Below are 25,936 nucleotides of genomic sequence, written 5' to 3' on the forward strand. Positions count from 1 at the left end.
TTACCCACAAGAGGTTGAAACATTTTTCAGATCCATAACCCACTCTCAGGGAGCACAGGACTGTATCATCCCAGGATCATGACTCCTAAAGCAAATATTAGACCAAGAATGTCTCTGATATTTGGGATTTGGTTTAATTTCTCAAACAAAAGGGTCAGTTTTTTTGCACCAGACACAGGATCCCATAAAGGTTGAGAGAAGGATAGCATCACTGTGGGAATAAACTCACGGAAGTGAGGGAGGGAGGGAGGGAGGGAGGGAGGGAGGGAGGAAGGAAGGAAGGAAGGAAGGATCTATATGCATTTCCCAGACTGAGCATTGCACAGGAGTCATATGCTGAATTGGTCTGTGCTCTGATTTCATGATTAAGACTCATGTCCTACCCGATACTTTGATTCAAACCAAATCAGAAACTATTCTCTTTCTTATTTCAGTAAAACCTGAACCCTATTTTTAGTGCACAAAAATCAAGAAAAGAAATAGAGTATAGGATTAATTCAGCCTATGCAAGAACACATAATGTCCCAAGGGAAGTTCATGTTAAATTTCTTAGAAAAACTACAAGAAATGAGGTTCTAGGAGCTCAAAGGGGAAGACCATTAAAATATAAGGATAAAGAAATAGCCATTCTTAAGCAGATCCCAAAGAAAGTAAGAGATAAGAGAAGGAAATATACCTTCTTAGCAAAAAAAAATATATAATAACGGGATCTGGTTTAAATGGCTGTTACCAGAAGGCATGTTGATTTTTTGGGAGGGCAGTAGAATTAGAATTAACACAGTTGCGGAAGCAGAGGCTTTCATGAAAAAACATACTGCTCTATTAGGTGATATGGTTGATCCTACACAAGATACAAAGCAGGGAGGGGCTGAGGCTCTGCCAGTGGACGGGGGGGGGGGGGGGGAAGAGGAGACAACAAGAAGACTCAGATCACAGTGAATTGAAACACAATTCCAAATGTTGTTACAATGTATTTTTAAGGAAGTGACAAAAGTAAAATGATTGAAACATACTGATGATTTGGTTAAACTCAAAACTGTTAATATCTAAGTAAATGTTTATAGTTTTCTATTTTTCCTTTTTGCAAAAGTTGCGAGAACCGGGGGGGGGCTTCTCCCGCCCCCCGCACGATGTAGCTGTCAAAATGTTCCATAACCTTTTACCCTTTTTCCCTTGTAAATTTTTTTAAAAAACCAATAAAAAATTTAAGAACAAAAAAGAAAAGAAATAGAGTAAAGTATTGGAGAATAATATAACCTTGCTGACCTTAGTTTTTTAATGAACATTGTGCATACATTTACAACCAAACATTGATTCAGAGTGCCAAAGGAAAATTGGAAAATTAAATTTAAAAATTCAGTTTCCAACACAATCAGATGTGAACCTTGTGTGTTTACTAATAATCATAGATACAGTCCAATACAATTCACCAATTACGCAGTCGGTGTTATATTTGTAACTATCATGAGACTGATGAAAGTTGCAGAAATTGAGTAGGACCACTGTAGTGTTCCCCATATAGGAAATAGATCACATATAGGAGCTCCTATACAGTCCCTGATTCCAGGCAGTGACCAGCCTGCTTAAGTATTAATGAAGTAGCAAAAATAATTTCTAATAATTCCCTAGAATTCCTTTTGTTTTTACAGCAGGTTTATAGTTTTAACTGTTTCTAGCTATTTTACTGCTGTACCAGCCTGAATAGACCATTACATTGGAACCAAAATAAGCATCTTTTTAAAACAAAAAAGTGTGCTGAATGTCAATAAGACATTTGAAAATAAAGGGTGGGGAGAGGTTTTAAAAAGCTGAGATTCTTACTAAGAAAAGCTGAGATTCTTGCTAAGAAAAAGCTTGGAAAAAAACACCACCACTCATCACTGCCTCTTTTGAGAAGCTAAGTGGTATGAGAAGAGGAAACATCAACCAGTCCACTTGTGTGTGGGGCAGGATGCTATGTGGGCTTAAATATTTATTGGCTTCATTCCACCCCAGTTTCTGAGTCTTTAAACAGCCGCTGCCTTTACTGCAGAGAATTGGTTTGATGCTTTATAGCCGGGGCTGCCACAATCTGTGACCATCTCCAAGTCAGAAAATTTATTTGGTGGAACTGATGCACTAGAATTGTCCATGCCATGTGATTTCTATGCTTTGAAAAGCTGTGTTGCAGAGACCTTTCTATCAGAACATTATTACATGGAGAGCAGCCAAGCAAGTAAGAACTCCTACACTGTTCTTTTACTGCAAAGAAATTTCAGATTCTTCACCATTGCTACAGAGTTTAAAGATGGCATGGGCATGAATTCTGCCTAGACAGGTGGTGGCATTATACTGAGAACATTAGGCACTGGAGAAGGATGGCTATGACATAAGTAAGAATATTCTAAAAGTTTTAAAAGAAAACAAGTGGTGTCAACTATGAGGTGTATAAAACCACACATATTCCATAGTAAAGAATTATATTTATTCAATCAATTGAAGGATTATGAAACTGTGCAATTTTTGCATTTTCAAAACTTCTTCATTAAGTTATAGACATAGCATACAATCTTTCCGTTCCCTTCCCTAAATCCATTATGGAATATTAAATGCCTTCACAAGTGAAATATATTTGGTAACTTGAAAGCTTGCATTTATATATAATGTGTGTAAAGCGCTTTCCAAAATTTGATTAGGAAGAATTCCACCAAGAAATATTATTGAACTTTGGCATGGTGTGAAATGCTTGCTGTTTAGTTTGATTAAAAGCATAAAAAAACCTTCTGATATGAATGCTTTACTATGGTGACGTTTGGACTGCATAGTAAATCTGTGATTACTTGTGGATGTACCTGGGGTTACTCGTTTTAGGTTTAATGGTGCTCTATTAATCCAAGCATTGGATGTTGCCATATGGTGCTACAGTATATATGTTCCAAGCAAGCAGGTTTTACATAATTCTGCTTTATCTGATTTGTTGTGGTTAGAAAAAAAAAATCATTTGGATAACATGGCAGCTCAAAGAAAACTATGGATGGGTCGTTTGAAGCTGTGCCATAGAAGGGCAGAGGGGATCCTCCTGGTATATGTGCAGCTAGGTTATAAGACAATTTATGTTATCTAAATGTATTCCTTCTATATGAACAAATAGTGTAATGTATATGCACTGGACATACTTTTGCATTTGCATCATTTGTGAGTTATCTACAAATTGCAATGCTGTGTGGCTTTAAAACCTCATAATTTTGCATCTTGCTTGAGAGCTCTAGAAGAGTGTTGAGATGACTTAGTGATACATTTGTAATAAAAACTCATAGCAGAAAGAATCTTAATTAATCCCTTCTGCAAGTTAAAGGATGCATACTGTGGCTTCTGTTTTTTTCCCCTTCTATACACCCATAATGACACAGCCACAGTTCATTTGCAGCAAAAACCATTAAATCATACCCTGCAAATCTGTACTGCTATGTAGTTCTAGGTTTGAAGTGTTTTAGGTTATCTGAATAACCTCAAAAGGCATTAAATGAAAATAGAAATGCTTAGACTGTGGAAAGGAAGAGATAAAATAAAGTCAGGGGGAAATATACCAAAAGACACAAAACATACCACTAATGATAAGAAGCATTAACTGAGGTTTGATTTTTTTTTAAAAAAATCACATAATTATGATTTTAAGAAAGACCCTAGACTGAAGCATACGTTCCCTCTCAAAGCTCTGGGCAGGAAAGTTAGGAAAGACTTGCCCATCCAAAGGTGCAGAGGACAAAACAGCCTTAGGGCTAAGAAAGTTACATCTAAAAGTCTCCATGGTCTACTGCCTGCAATTACCAAATAACAGCATGTTAAAAAATTTTACAACTTACTCCCACCTGATCATCTGCTACTGGGCTGTAACTAAGGTAACTGTAAATAAGACCATTATGGATAGCAGAATTGCTTTTTAATCTCCCCAGAAAGTAGTTGTCTGGGATTTAAGATACAGATTACTTAGGATGAAAGCAATTTAATATGGATTTGTTAGCTGTAAGAAAATGAAACCCAGCTTTTGTTTCTGCTTGCCCAGTTAGTGTGACCACTGCCTTTAAAAATTGTCACCTTTGTGGCAAAGACAGTAAAAATACATGCAAATGTTCTATTGTTTTCTGTTACCTGAAAGGTTTGTTAATGAAAATCAGATTTTGCTTATGACATTCAATCACCTAATCTCACTTTGAGATCAAGGTGATCTTCTGTTATGGATGTTAAGATGGCCAGTTGGATGTAGTGGTTAACAGCACAATGTTAGAAACGGAGAGATTATGAGTTCCAGTTCTGCTTTGGGAACAAAGTCAAAAGGTTACTCTGGATCAGTCACTCTCTCTTAGCCCTCAGAAGGCGGCAATGGCAAAAAATTTCCCCAAAAAACCTATAAGGACTAGGTAGTTGCCAGGAGTTGCCGGGTAGTTGCCATGGTTCAAAACTGACTTGAAGGCACACAGGTCTCATGGCCGTGTGCTAAACTGAGACACATTTGAATCTATCTGACTTTGTAATAATCACAATCTCTCAATTCAATTTATCTCCCATGGTATTATGGGAAAAATGAAGCAGGAAATACTATCTATGCTCCCCTGAGCATAGATTGGAAAAATGGAGTATAAAAATAATAAATAATGCATAAACAATTCAATCATAAGTAACACATTACCGTGAGACATTCTGATGGACAGTTATGGATAAAAAAATGCAACATATTATGCATCGTTCTGGTCAATTGGGTTTTTTTTTAAATTGAAGGGTTTTAAAACCGTTGTCTTTTTTAAAGTGTCCCTTTTTCCAGTGTTGATGTTAACTGAATGAAAAAGCAAAATAAGTGCTTGTTAAATTTCATAGCCTCCCCCGTGACAAAAAAAGGGGAAATGACTTCTAGCTAAATATATGCTCTCTCAAGCAAGCTAGAAGATTTGTCCTGGAGGCATTTATTTCTCAGAGATCATACTTGGAAACATCCAGAATAAACTGTTCCAAAATGAGTCGCCTACCAAGTCCTGATATTTCCCCCCAATAGATGACTAGTACATACTTTCCTTGAGAACTGTGGCCCGCAGAACAGTCTGTGAATATGCACTACTTCCTAAAGGTTTCCTGTTTTTCTCAGCTTCCTGAAAATGGTAAAGAGGCTGAGAGTTTAGCTCTCTTATGTTTTCAGTGGATACGAGGAGACGATGTTAAAGATATATATTCCCAGCAGTTATTAAAAATTTATATAATATAATGATATAATGATAAAGAGTTAAGCTGCGAGCAACTCACTGGTTCAAATTATACTTCAGCCATGAATTTCCCAGGTGGTCTTAAAATAAGCTCTGTTCCCCAGTCTATCAATTGGTTGAGTTCATACTGTACAACATGTGACCCACCAAGCCACTTTTTGCAGCCTTTCAGCATTTTTGGAAAAATGAACCACTGTGCCACCAAATTTTGCTGCTCCAGGAAAGATCTGCCACCATCTAGATTTCAGCAACCACTTTGTCACTTAAGGAGACATTGGCATTGCCTCCAAATGCCTTGAGGACCGCCCTACGGACACTGCCATCTCCAATGCCACCATGTGCCACTGGCCACCAAACAGCTAATCAGCACATCAGCTATTCTTTTGTGGTCTCAATTATTTTGAAGATATCACTCCGGCCCATTCTTCTATATGAACTATGCACACTTGGTCTGCACCTTAAACCAGAAATAACACAATATAACTGCTGGGTTCACCTAAGGTGATATGTCCTAAAAAATGAACCATACTTTGATAGCTATCAGGTCTAAAAGATACAACACACAAAAACAACTATGGGGAAAATAATGCAGACATTTTGCCTGTACAACTCTGATTTTAAAACAATGTCTATGAATTTTCACTGAGCTAATCATTTACTTTCATTTCTAGTTTAGCTCTTGATCTGTTTTTCTGATTTATCTCTCTAAGTATGTGACTCACCATAAATTTCTCTGTCTCTATCTCTCTCTCTCTCCTTACACACACACATACTCCTTGCATGACATTCATTTTATCTCTGTTCTCAGGTTGCTTCATCAGCAGTGTATGAATTTTCCATTAAATTAACTCAGTTACCTGTTCCTCTTGTGTATATACATCTTGTCCCATCTTTGACGATAGGGGGAGAAATTTTAGCCCCCTCAGAGAAGGCTCGCAATCTGGGAGTCCTCCTGGATACGCGGCTTAGTTTAGAAGAACACCTGACGGCCGTGACCAGGGGGGCCTTTTACCATGTTCGCCTGGTACGTCAGTTGCGCCCCTTCCTGGATCGTCCACAGTCACTCATGCCCTCGTCCTTTCTCGCCTGGACTACTGCAATGCTCTCTACATGGGGCTGCCCTTGAAGACCACCCGGAGGCTTCAGCTGGTCCAGAATGCGGCCGCACGGGTTGTCATGGGGGTACCTAGGTGCTCCCATGTTACACCCCTTTTAGGCGGCCTGCACTGGTTGCCGGTTGTTTTCCGGATGCGATTCAAGGTATTAATTATGACCTTTAAAGCACTCCATGGCTTAGGCCCAGGGTGCCTGCGAGACCACCTACTGCCACCAGTAGCCTCCCACCGTCCAGTACGATCCCACAGAGTTGGCGTCTTCAGGGTGCCGTCGGCCAGACAGTGTTGGCTGATGACCCCCGGGGGAGAGCCTTCTCTGTGGGAGCGCCTTCCCTCTGGAATGAGCTGTCCCCAGAGCTTCGCATAATCCCTGACCTCTGGTCCTTCCGACGTGCCCTAAAAAGTTGGCTTTTCCAGCAAGTCAGCCTGGCCTGTTAATTTTAACTTATTTTAAATGTATTGTCTTTTAAATTTGGTTTGTTTTTTGGGATATGGATTTAATTTTTTTTAACTTTTGGGATGTGTGTTTTTTAATGTTGTACGCCGCCCTGAGTCCTTTTGGAGAAGGGCGGCATATAAATCCAAACAAACAAACAAACAAACAATATTTAACACTATCTTTCAAATTGATACATATAAATATATACAGCAGTATTTAACTTCCCCCAAGTTAGCATGTATGAATCCAATCTGGGTCAGTCACTGGAAGCAGAGCTTTTGGACTCATGCTCGAGTCCATCTTCGGGGAATGTTTCTCTAGCTAGATGGGCTCCCGCATGAGTCTGAAAGCTTGTAAGACAAAACCTCTGCTCCCGATGACCGACCCAGATTGGATCCTGCAACATTATCCTGGGACACATATATTGGCCTTCATTCAGTGTGTCTGAGCTCATTTTTAAAAACATAATTTAAAATCTATAGTTTTAATGCATATGAAAAATACCAAGTTGATGGAGGAAAGAAACAAGAATCAGTGAAGGAATATAACAAAACTCAAAAATAATAGTTATGAGTAAAATAAGAGAGTTAATAATGGTGAAATCCAAATGAAATACAATAGAAGGGGAAATAATATAAGGTGAGCGGTATCGATTGATAATTGCTATTAGAAAGAACAGGAAGCTCCTGTTTATATTGCATTGTGTAAAAGTGTCTAAGTTTTGTGTGTGTGTAATTTACATGTTTGTTAATAAAATTGAAAAAAAGAGAGAAAAACACCAAGTTGGGGAATCTGAATTATGACTTCAGAATATTTGTTTCATTTAGCATACTTCTGTTTCCTTGTCTCCTACCAGATCAATTTGTAGTTCCACACCATTCATTATTTTATACTGATCAAATTGCACAGAGTCTAAGCTACCATTACATGCTTTCTGACATGTGAATTACACAGTAACTCCCAGGTGATCAAGGGCACTCAGTTGCTATGTTCATGGAAGACAATTCATAAGCAAGAGTGCTAGATACTGGTGGAATTCAAATAATTTAACAACCGGTTCTCTGTCGTAATGATTTCTTCCAACAACCAGTTCACCAAACTGCTCAAAAAATTAACAACCAGTTCTCCCGAAGTGGTGCGAACTGGCTGAATCCCATCACTGGTGCTGGGGATGTCTTCTCCCCCTTGCAGAACATGTCCTCTAAGCCCTGCTTATCTTTGACATTTTTTTTATTTGGACCAGTAATCGCTCTGCTAAATGAAGCACCAGGTTGCAGCTGCCTGTCATTTTATTATGGGGCTCAAAGGTATTTTTGAAAATAAAGAAGGCAAATAAAGAAGGCATCAGAGTGGCACTTTCATGCCATATCTATAAATCTAATAAATGTGTTCGTCTCCCCCTCTCTCTCACACACACCCAAGAAAAGGAGACAAACAAAACGGAGCTATCAGACTAAAATGTCATTTTGCTAGTTTGGAAGAAATGAGATTTACTTATAAATATAAAAATGCTAGTCCCTGTGCAAAGGAAGCTTTGTTGTTATTATGGACATTTTTGATGTGCTGTTTGCTTTACTGATTTGCTGTGGCCATTACACCAGGCTAAAAACAAGGGGTGTTTACAGCCCAGCTTTCAAGAGGATTGGATATGACCTAGTGCTATTTACCTTCTTTTCCCATTTGAAAACCTTCTTTATTAACCACACGAGCATACTTTTTTTTCCTTCATGAAACTCTGGAAACTCTATATTGGCTTGCTTTCTTATTCTCCAATATCTCTCATTCCCTTTTTAATGAATCAATTCAATTGCAACCTTCAGAGGTTGTATTATTGCTTTATCATTAGTTAGTAATTAAATGCATTGTAGCCATGGTCCCGCAGTGGTTAAAATGCAGTATTACAGGCTAATTCTGCCCACAGCCAGGAGTTTGATCCTCAACCGCTGGAGGTTGACTCAGCCTTCCATCTATTGAGGTCAGTAAAATCTGGACCCAGATTGTTGGGGGCAATATTCTGGCTCTTTAAACTGCTTAGAGATGGCTGTAAAGCACTATGAAGCAGTATATAAGTCTAAGTGCTTCTGCTATGTCTGTTGGATATTAATTCTGATTTATAATGCAAACCTGAAATTATCTCTGCAGAAGCCAAATTGAATTCAATGTAGTTTACTTCCAATTAATCAAGCAGATGGTGATTTTTTATTATTATTATTTTTATGCCACTTACTCTTTAGATTCTATGTGACTTACATTCATAAAAACACAATCGTAGCAAGTAAGTTACAACAAATCATACTGCTACCCATCCAACTGGGGTTCTTCTAATCAAAGGTTCTACCTGTGAATATTTTAGTGATGTGTGACGATTTCCTTCTAAGGCATCTTTATCATCATTCAGTGTTGTCTCTACCAACATACTGCATTGTCAGGATAACAATAGTCTGATGTAGCTCATATTGCTGACCCTGTTACTTAACAAATGTCTTGTCCTCACTAGCAGGGGGAAGATTATATTTTGAGGAAGCTATTTGTCTGGCTAATGGCATGTATTTAACATACCCTGAAAGATGGAGAACCATCTCCTAGAAATCTTCCAGTGACTGATGAATGCTGGCTTGGTTATATGAACACATTGCCCAGAGTGTAGAAAGAGCAGCATAAACTTTATACGCTTTAATTCCATAATGGAGTAAACAGGGCAAAACCATTTTTCTGGATATTAAAGGAACAACATAAGATTGCCGGGACAAGACTGAGATAAGATCCATATCAACTGTTCAAGGGCAAACCTTTGGGTTACCAGGGTGTTGTGGTGCTATGTAAAGTACAAGTGAAGCAAAAGGCCTTTTTCACAAAGGCTGCAATGAGAAGCTCACCAAGCTGCTCTCTATCAGTCACCAGAAGGTTGCCTTCATGTGCACAGAATTCTGCCAAAACCAGCTTAGGAAGGTGCTTGGCTAACATCCTATCGCTGAAATCAGCCTATGGAATTAAACATCAGCTAAAAGACAGCACAAGTCCTTATTTATTTAACAGAATTTTTACCCTGCAATATTTGTTTTGCCAAAATTGTAAAACGTGGTAACTACAAAAAAAGAATATTTTGGGGTATTTTTTTTTAAAAAAATTTTTGATCTTAGTTTTTTTTTAAAAAAAAAACAATATTAAGACTATGCAAATAAGTATTTTTCCTCCTTTTATATAGAATGTTACTTCTAATTGAAAACACACACACACACAAAGAGAGAAAGTGGAAGAAAAAGAAGCAAACCCATCATTATTTCAGTTGCACCATTGTGAGTGACCCACAGATAACTTTGATTAAGTTAATTCATTAGTGCTTAGCAGGAATTGGTTTAGTCTGTAGGGGATGACATGAAATCTTGTACTCATAACTGACAACATCACCTACCGTCTCAGTCTAATAACCACTTAGAACATAATTTTAATTTCAACTGAGATACCAGAAAAAAAATAGAAACTATTGAGGTCTAAATCAGCCTTCCCCAGCTCTAAGCCCTCCAACTCACTTGCTTTTAACGGTTGAAAATTTTAGCAGATTATACAATGCACCTGGCAAGTACCAGTTTAGAAAGGATTACTGAATGATTAATTCATCATATCATATTTCAGTAAAGAAAACAGGATGGGTAATTTCAATCCTGCAACATTTTGCTTCCATAATCTTGATTGACACTAGATCAATTCCATCACCTAAGAATGGTGAGGAAGTACCAAGAAGTAAGTAAGCTTCACAGGTTACGTGCACATAGTAATCAAGGAAGTCCAAGACAATCATATCTAGACAGGGATGGGTTCTGGGTGGCTTTACTGCCGGTTCACTTGTGCACATGCTCAGAACTAAAAAAAAGAAAGATGGCGGCGGTAACAACCGTGGAATCAGTGGCATGGCAGGCCTAGGTCGCTGCTGATTCCAGTGACCCAGACTGCCATAACACTACCGGTTCAGCCAAACTGTTGCAAACTGGTAGGAACCCACCTCTGTATCTAGACACCTTCAACATCTTTAGGATTATGGCTCCAATTCCTATCGGTATGTTGGCTAAGGATTCTAGTAACTTAGCCTAACACTTCTGAAAGAGTGACATGTTAAGGAAGCTTACCCTAAAAATACCAGGCACTAAACTGTTGGAAAACTATCCCCCCCCCAAAAAAAAGATGTGAATAATAATAATTTTAAACAATTGAATTGGATCTGATTAAGTGCACATATAACTTTATTTGAACAAACCTCCTAAACCACACAAACCACTGACAACATTCCAATATTTCACTCTTATTGTGTTTTGTCCTTCCCACTTACTTCACCTGACCTTTTTGAGCTGTGTGAAGGCTAACTCTGGTCCCTAGCAACTTTTGGGACCCCCGGTTTGACTAATTTACCCCAGATTGTAGAACTGTTGCCATTGAGCACCTCCTATACAAGGTTCTATGCTACAAAGAGTATGCCAATATCCTGAAGAGAAGCAAATATCAGCCAGGTCCTGATTTCTGTGCCAAGCTCCTTCTGCCCCACCCCCTGCAGAATGTCAGCAATATTAGGCAGGAGAAAAACAGGCAGCATACTTCATTTGCTTCTTTCCCCAGGAAATGCCTCTGTGCAAGAGCAATGGATTGATAGCTTGTCTGATTTGGCTCGCTATCACTTTGCCTTTTAAGATGATCTGGCTTTTTTTTATATAACATTACTCCAATGCCTTTTATCTCCAGCTCTGAATGTAATTTTAGCCACAGCAAAGCAGGATTAAACTTTCCTAACATGATACATTTATCTTTCTTTTCATATTTTCAGCCTGTCCCCCTCCCCTGGTTCAGTTTCCACCAAAAAGAAGAAGAAGCAGAGATTAAGCTGAAACATGATCTGGGCCAGATCAGATCAGACCATGGGAGACCACTTCTTTCTCACCAACCCTGTCCCTGGCTTGCATGATCACACAGCAACAGCAGCCAAATCTTCTTCCAACCAATGGAATACAAGCGTGGGGCAGAATTCAAGCCAAGCAGCAGACAGCATAGTACAAGATACAATAGATCATCCTGGATTAGAGAAACATTTACATCTGGGATTGGGGACTACCTTGCTACATTTCTGAGTTTTCCAAATACAATTTCACTCTCATTTGTGAGAACAGGGAGAGCAGGGGAAGCTTTAGATTGAAAGCAAACTAGAAAGATTAGTGATTCTAGCACCAGGCTAGAAATCAGGAGACTTTGACTTCTAAAAAGGTAAAGGTTCCCCTCGCACATATGTGCTACTTGTTCCCAACTCTAGGGGGTGGGGCTCATACCCATTCAAAAGCTGAAGAGCCAGCACTGTCCGAAGATGTCTCTGTGGTCATGTGGCCGGCATGACTAAACACTGAAGGCATACAGAACGCTTTTACCTTCCCACCAAAGTGGTCCCTATTTTTCTACTTGCATTTTTATGTGCTTTCGAACTGCTAGGTTGGTAGAAGGTGGGACAAGTCACGGGAGCTCACTTTGTTACGCAGCACTAGGGATACGAACCGCCGAAGTGCTGACCTTTCTGATCGACAGTCTCAGCGTCTTAGCTACTGAGCCACCATGTCCCTTTTGTGACTTCTAGTCGCATCTTATAAAGTCAGCTGGACGACCTTGGGCCAGTCACTCTCTATAAATTTAACCCACTACCCAGATCACAGTTGTCTTAACACATAGGCTTGATGGGCACTTGCCTGTGGGCCTCACAAGCATAGGGGCCCCATACTAATCTGTGTATGTTGACCCTTCAATGCACTTTGCATCATGTAAATACAGCAACATATTTATCACATTTTACTGCATTTTTAATTAATATTAACATGCAAAATATGTATTTAATTTTATCAACCATTTACATTTTTATTCCTGTGAGGAGTTGTCATAGGGGCCCCAAGTACACTGCTTTGACCAGGGGCCCAAAATGCTGTTAAGACAGCCCTGACACAGGTTTGTTATTGTGGATAAAATAGGAAGAGGAAGGAGCATTAGATCTGTTAATTATAAAGGAACAAAGGTGGGATAAAAAAAGTCTAATCAGAGGAAAAAATATCAACTTACTATATCCACTAGTCATGCGCCCCATTGTTTTCTCCTGCAGCAATGCAATTTTCATTCACAGCTAGACAATAAGTCAAATTCCTCACTTAAATTCCTTGCACAAAACAATAAGTCAAGTGCCTTACACATTTTTGACCCACAAGTGTGTGTACACGCCGGTACACGGAAGACCGACCAATTTAGCAGATTCTTCGGACAAGTCTTTCCCTCCTGCTCCATGCAAAATACTGTGTAACAACCTTAATCTGCAGGAGTCCCCCTCTAGTGGGGAAAAGTGGCACTGACGTATTTCAAAGCTTTTACAAAGGGAACGAAAAATGTCACGTTTTGGGGAGGAAAACTTGAATATCTTAAAGACAAGGTTTTTGATAGGGTGTTTTTTTTAAGTAAAAACATATCATTGCTAACTGATATTCATGCATAAATGAATTGGCAGATGAAAAAAAAAGTTATGAAAGGAACTCACAATGGGACAGCAAATGGAGGTAAAGGAGAATTCAAGAGCACCGGGCTGTGGAAAGCTCGTGGAAAGTAATATCTAAAACTAAGGTAATTAAAGTAATATCTTCAGAACAGATGCTTAGCTGCTTGTATGAATTTTTCATACCTCAGCAGTCCATACCTGACAAAGACCATATGCTGTCTTGATTCCCTGTGTTGAATCTTTTGAGCAGTCACTTTTCTTATAACAGGAAAACTTCAGTTTGCTTACTTTTTATGGACACGGCATCACTTTTGAACGAAAGCTGTGATTACAGCAGATTCAGTCATCATCATCTTTTAACGGCCCCATAATCTCTTGCAGATTGAAGTCTGGGCAACTGAGTTACCCAGTTCAGTTACAGCAGATTCAGTGAAGCTACTAAAACAGGGTTATGACTAATCTGCTCAACTTATTCAAGTTATATTGGACAATTGTGCTTTGAAACGTATATTAAGCTAAATAATATAACTTGGATAGCTTTCAGAAAGATGGCCATCTACTGCTTCTGATATATCCCCTTACAAGAAAGTGCCACGTGGATGAAGAGATTAATACTTAGAAAGTCACATTTACTTTAATTAGCCATGAAATATTTGTTCTGTTTACTGCCTTTTGAATGGTAGGGTTATTGGAGAAGAGCGGAGCAGTTTAAAGTAAAGACAGTAGATGGGGGAAGGATACAAGAAGGAGCAAGAAAGAAAAGAAAAATCAAACTGAATGGATTAATAACAGAATCTTGGAGGGGAAACACAATCTTTGGGCAGAAAATACAGGTACCTGAAAAGAAGACATGGTGAGTTTCCTTTCTTCTGGCTAGCTAAATAGATGACTTTGAATAATTTCTAGTTAGCAGATGGTAACACAATGCATTGGCCTCTATGATGTGCGTAGTAGTTTCGTTAACAGTTCCTGGTTTTCCCATTTGTAGTAATGGACAGAAGTACATTGTACCCTCTGGCTATGAACGTAAACAGCTGTGTGTGGCTACATGCAGAGACAGCTGGCAAAGAGGGAAAGTATCAGAAAGAACAATCCCCTCTTAAATGGTTTCAATATTATTTTGCTGAGGAAGTGCAAAATTATACTAAATTAGTAAATAAAGAAATGGCAATGGTGAGAGAAGCAAAAGGAAAAAGGAAAGATCCTCATAAACTGAGTCAAAGTTGACTCAGCCTTCCATCCTTCTGAGGTCGGTAAAATGAGGACCCAGATTGTTGGGGGCAATATGCTGACTCTGTAAACCGCTTGGAGAGGGCTGCAAAGCACTGTGAAGTGGTATATAAGTGTAAGTGCTATTGCTATAATAGCTACTAGCTATACATATTTCATGTCAGCAGAATAAAGATATTCCTGCTAGCACCTTTTTCTGTGTATTTCCAGTGTATCACGGCCTTCTACTTTTTCTCTGTCTGTTTCTTCTAAAGTGCCCATGAAATAAATATTAATTGAACAATCAGTAATGTTTCAAAAGAGAAAATTGGCGTGTCTCAAGAGAACCCCTCTCTCAATTTGGGGAGACTGCTTTGCACTTTGTTCTTACAACACCAACAGGCAGGAAGCAGCTTATTCCTGCTTATTCACCAAAGAGGGAATAAGCTTGGTGGTGAGAAACAGGAGCATTACAACTGGTGCAATTTCTTAGGCTGAGATGGAGAGAAGAAGAAAAAGGGAAGACTAAACAAGAAAAGTGGAGGCAGTGAACTTTTAGGACCGACACATTGATCCATATCCTTCCCTGATTCGGTAAACAAGGAAGTAAAAATGGGAAAGTTACATCCATTGTTTCTTCTAGAATCTGATACTTTTCTGCCACCCTTTTGAGAAGGTCGACTTTTTGAAGAATTGCAAAAAAAATTTTTTTAAGAAAAAAGACAAATAGAATATCTAGGGACTCACTACATAATTCCAGAAAAATCATTCACCCACATTCCACACAATGCTTGGGATACGGGTGTAATAGCAATGAAGGATTGATAAATCCTAATATACCTTTCATCACTGCTTGAAGTGCCATTCATTGGCTTTAAATCAGTAACTTATTTCAGCAGCATCTGCACAAATTCCTCAACATTGCAATTGAGAACACTTAGTAACATCTCTTAGAACATTCAAGCAATCTTGAAACTCTGAATGGAACAGAAAACTCCATTCAGCACCAAAACTTTCAGATTACATGAGACATGTTCTGAAAGCTCAGCAGTCCAAGTGTCTCCATTGCAACCAATACAGATAATATTTTCATTTAGCTGCTTTGAGAACCAATTTGTCCAGAATTACAAGGTGATTTACTAGAACAGAAGCAAAGAGCCAAAGGCAGGTGGAGACATTTGCTCACCAGCCAAAGAGTGATTGGAACTGTAGGGTATCTTGCTTTATGCTGCTTCTTGTTTATATTCTACAAAAATTGGAAGGACAGGATTAACGGAAGAGGTGATTAGATATACTCAAGAGAAATAGAGTTGGTGGAGATGAGGGGTAAGAAATAAGAAATAATTTCAAGGTTCTAAAAAGCATCTGCCATTTGTTTGAACTTTACAGATTTGTTGAAGTAGGATGGAAAGACACCTCAAATAAATAGGCAGGGAGCATTGGCAGAATGGAGAACTTTTTCCCATATGCTGATTTTAAGTCCTTAAAGTTTTTGACTGCTCTTTTATCTTCAACTAGATGTTACTTTCTGGTTCACCTCGGATATATTAATTCAGTTAAGCAAATAGATATTTATAGAAATATATTTACAGAAAAAAATCAGCTGCCCATTGGGAAAAAAACGTAACTGTTTAAGATAATTATCTTCTGGTTTAAATGACATCTGTATTCCAATATACATTATTCAGTTGCCTGATCCTAGACTAAAGGAAGGTCATTGACTTATCACTGGAAGACAATATCAATTAAGCAGCCCAGTCAATGATGGCACATCAATCACAATCAGAACTGATCAAATCACAAGTTACACAAATCCCAGGGAAATGGAAGCAAATGCAAGATTACTTTGGGTGGGCAGATAGGTGTGTAATCAGTCTTCTTTCCTAGAATGCTTTATGTCCATGTATTGATCCATGCCACCAAAGGGATCAACAACCCTCCATCCTTCTGTTCCTATGAATGTGCAGGTTTTCATGTAATTTGGAAAGCTAAGCAAGGTCAACTCTGGTTATGGTTACCATTTGGATGGACGAACTACCAAGGGCTGTAGGCTAGACTGGCTATGCTATGGTCATTCACACCCTGGATGTATCCAAGTAAGTCTCCAAAAATCAAGCTCAGGTGGAAAGGGACTTTATTTTACTTTTTACTCTCTGGGGTAATCATCCAGGCTTGAAGTGTAGCAACCTTCGCTGCAAAGGAGACAAACTGGGCAAAGAGGCCAGAACTCAACGCAGTGTTTGGGCCAACCTCCTGGACAGTTCGGATTCAGTTACTGCCCCAAAAAAAGCTTCTGGGTTAGGAAACCGACGATTTCCTAGGGACAGAAAGGCTGGCTTGTGTGAAAGCCTAGCCACGCGTTCGCGCGCTCCTTCTCTTTGGGAACTTTCTTGTTTGTACCTGTTTGCTTCCTCTTTACAGTTCTCGCCACCTTTAGATGGGAAGCGGGCTCTGCCTCTGGATTTAGGATGGAGCAGGGGCGGACTGGTAGCAAAGCAGCCAACCCGAAGAGCCCTCACCTGGGTCGGGATGCTGGCTGCGGGGCGCGGGCAAAATGAAACCACCCCTTTCTTTTGCAGCGCTAGAAAGCTGCCGGTGAACAGCGCCAAAGCCAAGCGGGGCGCATGTCCTAACGGTACTCAGAAATAACCGCCGTAGCACTGGCTGGGGTGTAGACTCCCGGCTGCCCTCGGAGATGACTACATTCCATCCATCCATCCATCCATCCATCCATCCATCCATCCATCCATCCATCCATCCATCCATCCATCCATCTATCCATTCACCTTCATCCGGAGCAGACTCGCACAGCCAGCTCTAGGCTGGCGCTACGCTCATCACACAATACAACCAGAACCAGAGGTCGAGGGGATGAAGATCGGGGGACGAGCGTCTTCCCACCGCTATCTCTCCGGCGGGAGGCAGAACAAGCGGGAAGCAGGTTTGGGAGGAAAGCCCCGAAATGCCAAGGCTGGCCGTGCTCCGGGCTCCAGAGACTACTTACCTCTGCTCGCAGAAGGACTCTCTTGTTGCGCTCCTTTTTTTGGGAGGGGGAGGGGGGAGGGACCCCGTCTCCTCCCCACTCCTCTCCCTCCTCCGCCTCGGAATTACGGAGCGCTAATCCACCCAGATCCCCAAATCATTGAAATCCTCCACCGCAAGTCCCCAGCGCTGGCATCGATCGGTATTCCTAAAGTCTTCAGCTGCTGCTGCTGTTGCTCCTGCCTGCCTTCAGTCCGTCATGCCGCCAAGAAGAGCTCCTCCGTGCGCGGCTGCTGCTGGTGGTGGTGGTGCCGGCTGCCGGCGTTCTAGCTGGGGCTGGCGAAGGCTTTGCCCAGTCAGCTGCCTTTCGGACTCCCGCCTGGCATCGGCAGTTCCCAGAAGAAGCCTTGCCTTGCTGGCTGCCGTTCCCGCGGGCTTCCCTTCCAGCGCCGCTTCCTCCGGGGATGTGGATGGGCTGGTTTTTCCCTCTCCCTCCCCTCCCACCCTTTCCCTCAGCCTGCCGCTCACTGGCTCGCTTGCTGCCAGCGCCACAGCCGATCTGCACTCCTTCCTCGGCTCTAGCCTGGCACGGCGCTCATCAGCCCCCCACCGGTGGGAGCAGCGGCGGCGGCGGCGGCGGCGGTAGCGCCAGCAGCCTGACGGCTAAAGCCGGCCTCCTTGGATCGCCGTGCTGCTCATTAACATACAGTCACAGCGGGTTAACCCTTCCCCAGCCAGCCCTTCGATCATGCCAGGCCTTCCCCAATTTGCTGCAGTCTCGCCTCCCCCCACTTTCTCTTCTCTGTCTCCCTCTCCCACTCCCGGCGACGTCAGAGCCGAGCGAAATCAAACGTGGGTATGCGCGCGCGCGCGCGTGTATGTGTGTTTGTGTGTGTGTGTGTGTGTGTGGATCCGAGGGAACGGGCGCAGGGGACCCTTTAAAAATCGGTCCGTGCCAGCAGTTGGGATCCCCGGGGGCTAAGAGGAAAGAGCCCCCTTCGCCCATCCATCGGTGTCGGCTACTTGGTGGAGGAGAATTTGCGGGGAAGGGGGGTGGACTGCTCCTTTGCTAGAAGAGAGAGGAGGAGGAGGAGGAGGAGGAGGAGGAGGAGGAGGAGGAGGAGGAGGAGGAGGAGGAGGAGGAGGAGGAGGCAACCCCAACGCCAAGCCAACCCAAAGGCCAACCCACACAGACGGTCGGAGAGGGGAAAAAGGGGCGAAAGGTAAAAGGGGCGGGTGACCTCCTGTCGCCCAACCTGCCCAGGTACGCGCAGCTGGGCCGCTCTTGAAGGGTGGCTCTTATACGGCCCAAAGGAAGTCCTACAAGGGAGTTAAAAAAGAGGGTGCGGAAGGAATCTGGCCGTCTCTGCCTGCAGTCTTGCGGTTTATTCGAGCGCTGGCCTCTGTTCCCCGGAGGGTTGAAAACTCGGAAACGAGCGCCTCCGGGTTTCACTGCATCTTTCACCCGAGTAAGCGAGCGAGCGTGGGATCGCCCGCCTTCTAAGGATACCCGCGGGAGTCTTGCCTGGGTTTTTCCTCCAGCTTCCTTTCTGCTTGTTGCGCGCTCTAATTAAAGTCTCCGGCGAGAGTTGCAGTTATTTAATGGAAGGGTTAAAGTTTCTAATAGAGGAGGTTATTGGGCATAGCCTTGACAATTTGTCATATCCTACCATCCTATCTGCCTACAAGTATATCGTAAGGAGATTTTTTTTTAAAGATTGAAGTGCAGCGGGGAAGGGAGGCGGGGACAATGCAATAATCTCTCCTTCACTCTCAAAATACAGAAAACAGCAATTTTCCCTTGGTCTCTCTGAAAATGCAGCGAACAAGGTGAGCAGGTATCTTGGGGGAAGACAAGAAATTAAAGAAGTCAACAGTACCATAAGTTAAAAAAGCGCTGTGAAGAAAAGAGGGAAAACAACAACAACACCGCAGCGTCTACCTTACAGCTTTAGAGGTGCCGCTCATGGGAGATCTTTGTGGCAATCTAAAAACAACAGATTAGAAAACGTGAACATTAAAATGCATGCAAGAATAAACCTCTTTGTTAGACAAACAAACATGATTTAGGAGATCCTTTGGCAAAGAAGCTGGGAAGAAAAAGAACATTAAAAAGTGATTAATCAATCTGCTCTACCAGTCAAAAGGATTTTCTGATTGCAGATGGTTCTTTTAATTTAGCAGCCAAAGGGAGAGAGGGAAAGTCAACAAATGAAAGCCAGCAAAACTGGGCTGCATCCACTTCTTGATTATATGTAGACTCCCATAGCCCTGCTGTTTTGCAACATGAGCACCCAGTGGAGGCTAACCCTTTCATCCCCCTCTGTTTCCTCAAGGAAAAAGCAAGGGCGCTGTGCAAATTCAGGCTTTTATGCTGCCTTGCTGAAACTTGTGTTCAACTAATTCTTTCCAACCTTTGCTTCTGGTGTTGGGTCTCTGTGCCAATTAAGAGAATGAGAGAGTTAAGGCTGGGATTCCAAGGTAGATTTAATTTTTTTGCAGGCTCTTATCTTCTGATCATTATTATAGCAATGGCAACATTAGTGTTTGAATATTTATTGTGTTGCTGGAATCATGCCTGGCTAAGAAGTCCAGGGAAATATCCACTGAGGTTATCCGATCTTATACTTACAATAGCCCAAGGCTCCTGGGTTCAAATCAAACAGTCTAGATATTATCCCACCAGGCTGTCTTGAAAATTCTGGCACTGAATCAGTGTAAATTATATGCTCAGCCAGAAGCTTTGGGCTCAATTAGGAGGAGATTTAAGGACTAGCAAGGATTCAGTATAAATCTCAACACCCTAGTATTTATTGTAGCTAAAGAAATAGTTTCAGCACAGGGTCTTCTATAGCAAGCCTCATGACAAAATACTGACTGGGTTCACACATTGTGCTAAGTGATAGTATGTACAATAATGGTTAATTGAATAAGCCATAATTGGCTGGTTTTGCACACTAAGTCATAAGCCATGCTTTTACAAACAGTTTGTGAGTTTACATCACATACCAAGCTAAAACCAAACAAATCACAGAGACCAGCATGTGATGTATACTTTTGAAATATATGAATTATTCAGTATAGCCACATAAAGGATTTTATATCCTTAGTTTTTATTTTCCAAGGCAGCTTAAGGCACTGGAGTGAGCAGCAAGAAAATGGTCAGTTTCTAAAGAACCTAAAAGAATTTTGGTTTTAAGTTTTTTCCCCAAAGTCTGTGGGAGTGAAGCAACTTTGTCACTCATTACCAACAGAATTATACAACTTCTGTGCAGGCCTACATATGCTTCGTAACTGAAGTAACAAACTATTTCTCAGGCACAAAATAACAGAATTAGGAGGTGTACTGAAGGAGGTTTCAGTAAATAAATACTTATCAATAACTATAGATTATAGCTATGGTAGGCGTAAAAAATGAAACTTCAGTTGAAAGGTACACATTAAGATGTTCAATCAGCACAAAATCAAGCATGGCTTAATTCATTTAAACCTACTTATATTGAGATTTAAATATGCCTTTAAAAGGGCAAAAGAGAGTAGAACTGATTCTGTAAACTGCTTAGAGAGGGCTGTAAAAGCAATATGAACCAGTATATAAGGCTAAGTGCTCAGATGGAAGTTTTAGCAATACATTCTGATTTAAAAGTAAAATTCAACTGAGTTCAATGGAACTAGCTCCTAAATAAGTATATCTGAGTAAATTTTATAGGTTTTTGTGAGACACACTTAGTAACAGATTTCAGGAGTATATTGTAACATACCTAACCCACATGCCAAAAAGACCTGCGAGAAAGAACAAATGAAATTCTTTGGAGAGATTTCCAAAAATAGGGCTACCACTAAACAGTGTACCACGGGTAAGCTTCAACTTACATTAGTTCATTTAATGACTGTTCAAAGTCACAACGTGACTCAAAAAAGTGACTTATGACCGTTTTCACATTTACGACCATTGCAGCATCTCCATGGCCACATGATCAAAATTCAGATGCTTAGTAACTGACTCATGATGGGTTGCAATGTCCTGGGGTCATGGGATCATCTTTTGCAACCTTCTGACAAGCATAGTCAAGAAGCCAGATTTGCTTTACAATCATGTTAACAATTTAGCAGCTGCAGTGATTCACTTAACAACTGTGGCAAGAAAGATTGTAAAATGGGACAAAAATCACTTAACAAATGTCTCACTTAGCAATAAAAATTTGGGGCGCAGTTGTGGTCGTAAGTCAAGGACTACCTGTATTTCCTTTTGTTGCTTCTGGTTTCAGCACATAATTGTGCATTCAGGAAGGAAAAAGCTCTCCTATAAATTAAACTCCATACCAGGTTTGATTGAGAAATGAACAGTCTTTACTTCCTCTTCCACTCTCCTCTATGTTATACTGCGACAGAACTTTACTCCCTCTGGGAACTCCCCCTTTCCCGGGGATGGCCTTCTTGCCTACCAAGACTTAATGACGGATCTTGGGATCCCGAGAGGTGGCATGTGAAGAAGAGAGTTCTTAGGGGTTTTTTACAGGGGTTTTAAAATCAAATTTTAAGGGGGATTGATTCGGATGGCTCAGACAGGTTTGGGGGGGAGTCTGCAAGGGCACAGGCCAGAGCTAACTAATGGGTGCGGGTCAGGAGTGCTGGGAAGGGTCGGGATTCTGGGGGAGACATTAAGCCATTCCATTGCGGATTTACCATCTCTATTGTTTCTGGGAGAGACAGATATGGTGGGGACCGAGGGCCAAATTATGTTTGGGGGATGCGGGTTCACTGTTTAAGAGTGATTGCTCGTTCTGACCCTCATCGCCCTTCTCGCACCCCGGGTGCTCAGGATTACAGGACCCTGGTTTCCGGCTGGTGTCGCTTAACGCCAGGTCCATAGTGAATAAGGCTCCCCTCATTTACGACCTCATACAAGAGAGTAGAGCGGACCTGGCGTGTATTATGGAGACCTGTTTGGGCCATGAGGGGGGTGTTCCCGTTAGTGAACTATGCCCATCAGGCTTCCGGGCGTTTCACCAGCCGAGAGCCCAGGGCAGGGGCAGGGGGGTGGCAGTGGTTATCAGGGAAAGTCTCAGAATCAGGAGGTCACTGTGCCTCAGATAGGCGGGTGTGAGTCCCTTTTTGTGAAATGGGGCCTTGGAGTTCAGGTGGGCCTTTTTGTTACATACCTGTCTCCCTGCTACGTTTCATCGGCTCTGCCGGAGCTGCTAGATATATTAGCTGGATTGACGGTTGATTTCCCCAGGCTTATGATCCTGGGGGATTTCAATCTGCCTTCCATTGGCGAGACATCCGAGTCAGCTCAGGAGTTCATGGCTTCCATGATGGCTATGGACCTAACTCAGTTAATTCAAGACCCCACCCATAATAGAGGACACACGCTCAACCTGATTTTTGTCTCTGGGCAGTGGATGAATGATCTAGATTTAGGGGATATTTCTATTCAACCCTTGTCATGGTCTGGTCATTTCCTCATTAGGTTTGACTTCCATACTGCTACCCCTCACCGCAGGGAGGCGGAACTAACTAGATGGTTCCACCCCAGGTGCCTGATGGACCCTGAAAGGTTCCTGATGGAGCTTGGGACTTTTCCTGAATCCCTTGCTCACAACTCTACCGAAGCCCTAGTGGAAGCCTGGCATAGGGCGGCCACTGGGGCCTTGGTTCACGTTGTGCCTTTGTGGTCTCTAACCCGGTGTCAATCCCGGGTGGTTCCCTGGTTTACCGAGGAGCTCCAGGAGATGAAACGCCAAAAAAGAAGCCTGGAGAGTGGTTGGAGGGCCAGCCGGTCCGAATCTGATCGAACACTAGTAAGAATTCATATTAAATCCTACTTAGTGGCAATAAAAGCGGCAAAATGGCAACATTTTTCCACTCTTATTGTGTCCGCAGATAACTGCCCAGCCGCCCTGTTTAGGGTGACTCATTCCTTACTTAACCAAGGAACTGGGAAAGACCCCTTGTAGGGTAGGGTGAAGAATTTGATCAGTATCTGCAGGATAAAATCGCTCAGATCCGGACAGGCTTGGACTCTGACTGGGTAGATTCAGGCGAGTCGATGGGGATGAATCTTGTGTAGACAATCTGCGATGAGTTTGACCATGTGACCCCTGACAGCATGGACAGGATTATGGGGAGACTCAGTGTTGCCACTTGTGTGCTAGACCTGTGTCCCTCTTGGTTAGTTTCAGCTTCCCGGGAGGTGACACGAGGCTGGCTCCAGGCAATTACCAATGCTTCATTGAGAGAGGGGTTCTTTCCTACCACCTTGAAGGTGGTGGTGAGGCCCCTCCTCAAGAAGCCTTCCATGGACCCATCTTCTTTAGCCAACTATCATCCGGTCTCCAACCTTCGCTTTGTAGCAAAGGTTGTCGAGAGTGTGGTAGCACGTCAGCTTCCCTAGTACCTGGATGAAGCTGTCTACCTGGATCCGTTTCAGTCGGGTTTCAGGCCCGGGTACAGCACGGAGACGGCATTGGTCACATTGGTTGATGATCTCTGACAGGCCCGTGACAGGGGCTGCTCCTCTGTCCTGCTCCTATTAGACCTCTCGGCGGCTTTCGATACCATCGACCATGGTATCCTACTGCGACGACTCAGGGGATTGGGAGTGGGGGGGCACCGTTTTACGGTGGTTCTCCTCCTACCTGTAGGATCAGTTGCAGTTCATGTTGACTGGAGGGCAGGGATCAACCCCGAGGCATGTCACTTGTGGGGTGCCCCAGGGGTTGGTTCTCTCACCCCTCCTGTTCAACATATATATGAAACCATTGGGCGAGATCATCCGTGGTTTTGGGGGTACGGTATCATCAATATGCTGATGATATCCAACTTTTCATCTCTATCCCAAACCACCCAAACGATGCCCGCGACGTGATGTCCCGATGCCTGGAGGCTGTGCAGATCTGGATGGGGAGGAACAGGCTCAAGCTCAATCCCTGCAAGACTGAGTGGCTGTGGTTTCCATCATCCCGATTTGTACATCTTGTTCCATCTTTGATGATAGGGGGAGAAATTTTAGCCCCCTCAGAGAGGGCCAGCAATCTGGGAGTCCTCCTGGACATGTGGCTTAGTTTTGAAGATCACCTGACGGCCGTGACCAGGGGGGTCTTTTACCAGGTTCACCTGGTATGTCAGTTGAGCCCCTTCCTGGATCGGGATGCTCTATGCACAGTCACTCATGCCCTCATCCTTTCTCACCTGGAATACCACAACACTCTCTACATGGGGCTGCCCTTGAAGAGCACCCGGAGGCTTCAGTTGGTCCAGAATGCAGCCGCGCGAGTTATCATGGAGGTACCTAGGTGCTCCCATGTTATACCCCTTTTAGGCAGCTTGCACTGGTTGCTGGTTGTTTTCCGGGTGCGATTCAAGGTACTAATTATGACCTTTAAAGCGCTCCATGGCTTAGGCCCAGAGTACCTGCAAGACCACCTACTGCCACCAGTAGCCTCCCACCATCCAGTGCAATCCCACAGAGTTGGCCTCCTCAGGGTGCCGTTGGCCAGACAGTGTCGGCTAGTGACCCCCAGGGGGAGAGCCTTCTCTGTGGGAGCGCCTTCCCTCTGGAATGAGCTGCCCCCGGAGCTTCGCATAATCCCTGACCTCCAGTCCTTCCGACGCGCCCTAAAATGTTGGCTTTTCCAGCAAACCGGCCTGCCTCTTAATTTTATCTATTTTTTAAAATGTTAGTGTTACATTAATGAGGTTTGGTTTTTTGGATTGTTTCTAATTTCCTTTTAACTTTTGTAATATGTGTTTTTTAATGCTCTACGCCGCCCCGAGTCCTTTGGGAGAAGGGCGGCATATAAATCCAATATAACAAACAAACAAACAAACAAACAAACAAACAAACAAACAAATACAAAAGTGATATTATAAAAAGCCTTTATAGAATCATGAGCGAGAACTAGCAATTGTGAAATTATTATACTAGGGGGGAAAAAAACCAACGAGGAAAGTTTTAATAAAGCACAAATTTATATTGGGTTAATGACTCGTGCATGTCAAATCTCTCTCTAAAAACAGTCAGACTGACTGTGGCACACCTGATGGCAGTAATGTAGCTACAGTATATAACATTATTAATATTTAAACATCTCAGCATATCATGACCTGAAGGAAACTGTGCAATGTTTTTTTTTTCCTTAGACACACCCAAGATTCGTTTCCAGGCCAACTGTTGATAAAAATCATTCCAGTGTGAGCAAAACATCTTTGTTTCCTTACCTTAAAGGGCCCTCAATTTGAGCTCAGCTTTAAACTTATGCATCTTTCTTGGCAATAATATACTATAGAATAAGTTTTCATTATTCTGCTTATAACTTTCTCTTGGAATTTGTTGTTGTTCAACTTCACTGCGTAACGTCAGCACTGGAATGCTATGTATTGGTGGTTTATTATTCAAATTCTTATCTGTATCAACATCTCTAAGTTCAGAGGTCACTTGCTGAGACCTGTA

General features: G+C 42.2%; 1 protein-coding gene across 2 annotated transcripts in view; it reads right to left on the reverse strand.

Annotated features, from left to right (window-relative positions):
- The window catches only part of PLXNA2 (plexin A2), a 477,739-nt gene extending 459,791 nt beyond the window's left edge, over positions 1-17,948 (reverse strand). Inside the window, exon 1 of one of the 2 annotated variants that reach the window (XM_081948333.1) lies at positions 17,504-17,948. The gene's annotated coding sequence lies outside the window, so the exon portion shown is untranslated. Of the gene's footprint in view, positions 1-12,866; positions 12,898-17,503 lie in introns of those variants that run through there. The other variant, XM_081948334.1, reaches the window with a different exon arrangement.
- Between the last annotated feature and the right edge of the window lie 7,988 nt (positions 17,949-25,936).

The sequence above is a fragment of the Natrix helvetica genome (assembly GCF_964273705.1).
Source record: "Natrix helvetica genome assembly, chromosome: 3".
NCBI classification, from domain to species: domain Eukaryota; kingdom Metazoa; phylum Chordata; class Lepidosauria; order Squamata; family Natricidae; genus Natrix; species Natrix helvetica.